This window comes from Urocitellus parryii (assembly GCF_045843805.1).
Source record: "Urocitellus parryii isolate mUroPar1 chromosome 13 unlocalized genomic scaffold, mUroPar1.hap1 SUPER_13_unloc_12, whole genome shotgun sequence".
Taxonomy (NCBI): Eukaryota; Metazoa; Chordata; class Mammalia; order Rodentia; family Sciuridae; genus Urocitellus; species Urocitellus parryii.
In genome coordinates, this window is record NW_027551764.1 from 346,756 (window position 1) to 352,102 (window position 5,347).

General features: G+C 37.2%; 1 non-coding gene across 1 annotated transcript; it reads left to right on the top strand.

The window, feature by feature from the left end:
* The first annotated feature begins 5,049 nt into the window (after nucleotides 1–5,049).
* Nucleotides 5,050–5,122, top strand: Trnav-cac (transfer RNA valine (anticodon CAC)). Its single transcript has one exon. It is a non-coding gene; the product is annotated as a tRNA-Val (tRNA).
* Nucleotides 5,123–5,347: the final 225 nt, after the last annotated feature.

Here is a 5,347-nt window from a genome sequence, read left to right on the forward strand (position 1 = left end):
CATTCTATTGACTTCTGTGGTAAAATAAAAACAAAGAAAGAAGGGAGGCTGATAACCAAAATGCAATTCTGTCCCAAGTTTGATGACCCCGTAGAACTTGGAAAGATTGATATTTTTAAGCTGAATTATAACTCTTCAATTAATTTCTCTGAACTTATTACCCACTGACTCTTCATTATCTCCATATTCATTCATTTAAAAGTGACCTTTTCTGATAGGAGAAAGTTTTTCCTGCTTCTCAAGTAAATAATGTTTTTGGCGAGTCTTTGTCTAAAACAGAGCTAAATGAAATATTAAGTGCTGCATCTCCTAGTAACACATACTAACATGTTATATATCATTAATACTCTTTATAGACAAATTCTTGTACAAAATTGAGCTTCACACACACACACACATACACAATATGTAAGTTAAAGAATAATAGTTCCTAAATTTTAGGCATTTTATGCCATATGAGGAAATATTTTTAAAACTTTTTTATTATTTAACATCTCCGGTAACATATACTAGTTTATATGTTGGTAATACCTCAGATTTATTTGGGGTAGGGTGCTTGTTTTTTAACATTTTACCAGCTATTTCTAGCTGTGGCTCGTTTTTACAGATTCTTTCCAAGAGTATGCAACTGACTCAAGCTCCAGATGGTTTTTAAGAATTTAGATCCCCCAAAGTGACAAAATCATGTGCTTTTCCAAAGAGTTAAAAGGAGACAAAAATGCAAAGACTTTACTTGTTATATGAAAGTGAAATGATAATGGTAGATGACCTTGAATTTTTTTCTTGGATGACAGCCATGGAGTTGGATTGTCTCTTGCTGTTTGATATTTATTAAAGTAGTTAACTGCTTGATTCCCAAAATCATTTTTCCTGCATTGACCACAACCATTATATGCATGGCAAAATATTTTTTAAAATCAAAAAATTCCTTGAAAGACCATTTTATGCCAAAAATTGAGCTGGATACTCTCTTACCAAGCAAATTATTCATATACTAGAGAGTAGTTTTTTAAAACAACAGTCACACCATAAGGAGATTAATATTTTTCTAACGCTGGATTTGATGTTGTAATTACGTGAAAGTGCCAAGCACAGTAGCTGGCACATAAATAACGACTTGGCAATAGCTGCCATTTTAAAACCTGATCCCAGTCACCTCTGATTTTTTTCTAAATTGCATAATTTGAATTATTATTTTCTTTGCCAGAAAAGTTAGCTATTGATACTTTCAAATTATATGCTATGCAGATCTTACATGATTTGTTTTTACTATCATAAATAGAATCATTCCATTTAATACCTACTCAAGGGTATTTGTTAATTATGTCTCAAAGGTAAGTTAAAGAATAATAGTTCCTAAATTTTAGGTATTTAGGAGCTCTCTTATGCCATATGATGAAATATTTAAAGAATTTTTTTACTATTTCTTTAAAATATTTCTGCCTGAATTTATGGATTTTTTTTAAAGAAAAAGGTATTCTATTATTCTAATATTTTGGCCTCAGGGGAATAGTGACATGAAACAGCTATCTGGGAATTTGTTGTTCTGAATGTGCCAGTGAATGACAAAAGTCATTAACGCTCTTTATAGATGTACAAATTATTCTACAAAATTGAGCTTCACACACACACACACACACACACACACACACACACATACACACACACACACACCAAGAAAAAAACTTTAAATGAAGTAAACAAGAAACACAAATATATATATATATATATATATATATATATATATATATATATTTTTTTTTTTTTTAAGAGAGAGTGAGAGAGGAGAGAGAGAGAGAGAATTTTTAATATTTATTTTTTTTAGTTCTCGGCAGACACAACATCCTTGTTGGTATGTGGTGCTGAGGATCAAACCCGGGCCGCACGCATGCCAGGCTAGCGCTCTACCGCTTGAGCCACATCCCCAGCCCCACAAATATATTTTTAAAGATTTTATTAATTAAGAATCTATCAGTGCCAGTTCTCACATCAGATTTTGAAGACTCAAAATTAATGAAACTCCATCTTTCCTCCTCAAGTTATTCATTGCTCAGACACAAACCTGCCTCTGCTCCAGCTCTCAGGCTTTCTGCTCCTAAGGAAGGACTTTGCAGACCCATTGCTGGATTTGATCAAGGACTGAGGTCAAACTTCTGATCCTCTCAGTTTCACTGAAGGGGTTACAGAAAGTTCAGGATATAAATTTAAAGTTTTTTTTTTTTTTAAGTTTAAGCATGATATTTTGAATGCAAGATTACTTATCTAGATTAATAAATAACATTCTGAATGGTTATAGCTTTCTGAATGGTCACCAAAGGGTAAAAATCATCTGGTTTCTGATGAAATCTAATAACAATATTTTAAGTTTAAGGAATAAGTCACCTGATGCTCCATCAGAAATTTAAATAAATCTTCTCTAGAGAATTTCTTTGATGCAAGATGTTAGAAGTCTTTCCTGTGCAGTTGCTTCTTTTGACCAGAGTGGTTCAGTTCTGTGCATGGCATCCGGTCTCAACAGTAAACTTTCCAAGTTGTCTGTAAATATTGCCAAGCTGCTCCAGACAAGGAGACTCTTCTCAACTTTACATTTCCATCTCCTTCCTGCCTTCCTTCCTGCCTTCCTGCCTTCTTTCCTTCCTTTTTAAAAATCTATGCTGGGGACCATACCCAGGAAATATAGGGTATTATATCTTTTCACCTGCCTGAGTCTGACATCTCATCCCACCTATCCTCATACCTACCCAACTTCAAATTCTAAGAAGTATCAAAGGACAGAAAATCAGCTTAGAGACCAGCAGATACTTTGGTTGCCCACCAACCTCCTTCTCCTCCAGATACTTGCTGGTCCTCTGGTCAACCCAGAGAATCCCCTGAGGACTTTTATGGCAATCCCTTCTGTGCTAGCAAATGTGTGGATATGTGTCTCTCATCTGATCACCAGCACAGTCCTACAAGTAAGGTCCCATTAGATTCTCCTTTCCCAGTAAAGCACTCTTGGTTCAGAATGTTGTTAATAAATAGGATAGAATCACTCTCACAGTGGCAGGCAGAGACTGAGTCCTTGTTCATAAACTCCAGAAACCAGAAGTCTATGAGTAGAAAGATCTAGAATCTATGTGGTTCAGATAAAGACAACTTGCTTTACCAAAGAAGAAATGCCTTTGTCAGATGAGACCATGGCTTCTCTCCAGCAGAGCTTAACTTTTGAGAAATCCTGTCTTCGTCATGTAAAATATGGAGGCCTCATAACCATCAATGAGAGGCAGAACACAAATTCAAGTGCTTGTGGCACAGGAAATAGCTCTCTAGACTATTCCATGCAATGCACCCTGCTTTGAAAACTAGGTTTAGGTTCCAAAAGAATCAACTCATCTGTAAGGACTGAAAAACTAGTCCTAAGGATTCTTGCCATGAAAAATTTACCTTTCTACAGGTGGGTATTGCATGTAGGATAAAAACTTAAATGTAAAAACCTCTTTCTGTTTTTTTTTAATTCAATTTTCACACCTTGGACGATAATAAAGAGAAATTACAATGTTTAAAAAAGTAAAAATTTGGAGTAGTGTCATGCATGCATGTTATTCTTTGGGACAAGTGCTTTAAAAACTCTTTAGTTCTGCTTCTTGTCAAATATTTCCTATATTAAGTGAGTTGGACTGTGACTTGTTCCTTTCTCATTTTGTCACATTGTCAGCTGTAAGAAAGAAAAGATCTTTGTCCTCAATATTACAACCGTGGTTGTAGCTATAGAAAGTGTAGAGAAATGAAGACACATAACCACATGGGCAATGAGACACATTTGATCTAAGATAAATCACAGTGAGGGCACAGAAATTTTAATGAAAAAATATTCTTGGGTTCTGTGGAGCTACTTAGGCACTTCCTCACATTACTGATGTTTGGAGGTCAACACTGCTTCATGGAGTCAATACAAAATGGTGACCCAGGGTTAAATGTAGCTTGCAGGTTTGATCAGTTTTAACCATACTGTCTTGAATACTATGAATTGCTCATCAGCATTTTTATGGGGTCTCTTACTCATGTCAGTTCCCCGTAGGCAAACTGCACTCATTAAATTACTTCCTTGACTCTGAAGGGTATGTCTTAGAAAGTTTTCCCTCCTGTGCACATTGTTGTAGAATGGAACACCTTGTTGATTTTTCTCCAAAGTTTGAAACTCCACTCAGCCTCCCCCAAATGCTGTAGATGACACTGAAACAGGAGTGAGTTAGAAATTGCTTCTTACACATCTCTGGCTAGGAATTCATAGGCAGCTCTAAGCAATCCATACTTGTGTCCTAACAAGTTGTGTTATTCCAACATACAAATTATTCTTCTACCACATCTGCCAGGAATGAAGGAGTCACTCCATACCCTTTCCTCTCACTTCACCGATCACATCCCAACACAATTCTTCAAACATCTTTCCATCTGCTACTTGCACTAATAGTGACAAGCAGACAAGGCTTAACTGTTAAAGAACTGAACTTGGACTTTAGGAAGAGTTGATAGACCCAACCTGATCTTTTCTTAAAATTGGGCATCTCGCCACAAAACCAAGAAAAGATAATTTCGGCTTTACTATAAATTACTGCAAATTCTGAACCTACTTGGAATGCCTGCCCATGCCCTGAACTCACCCATGTCCGGTTTTCCCTGACTAGATAACAACCCTTTCCTGAACCTTAGTGACACCTCATAAATTCTGGTCTTCCCTGGCCAGATAACGACCCTCTCTGAGTCTCCAAGATCTCCATAAATTCTGATGCCGGGGCCAGCAAAAATGTAAACTTGTGTTATGCTCCTCAGAGTGTTGTTATCTGTAACCCCCCTTTGTGTAACTTTTTGGGCTATAAAACTGGGCCGAAAAGAAGCCTCGCCCCTGTCCTTGGCTCCCACGATTTTGATGGGCAAGGCAGCCCGGCCGGTCGAAATAATAAGCTTGCTTTAATTTGATTTTAATTGGAGTCAGTGATCTTTTCTTGCGTCCTGGTCTAACAGGGTGACGAGACCCACAAAGACTACACTTAAAAATCCACACTTAGGGCTGGGGATATAGCTCAGTTGGTAAAGTGCTTGCCTCACATGCACAAGGCCCTGGGTTCAATCCCCAGTATCATCAAAAGAAAAAAAAAATCTACACTTTATTGCAGCAAAAGGATGCACTACAGGAGCAATGTTAAAGATGTATGACAGAGGGCTGGAGATGTGGCTCAGCGGTAGCGCGCTCGCCTGGCATGCGTGCGGCCCGGGTTCGATCCTCAGCACCACATACCAACAAAGATGTTGTGTCCGCCGAGAACTAAAACAATAAATATTAAAAATTCTCTCTCTCTCTCTCTCTCTC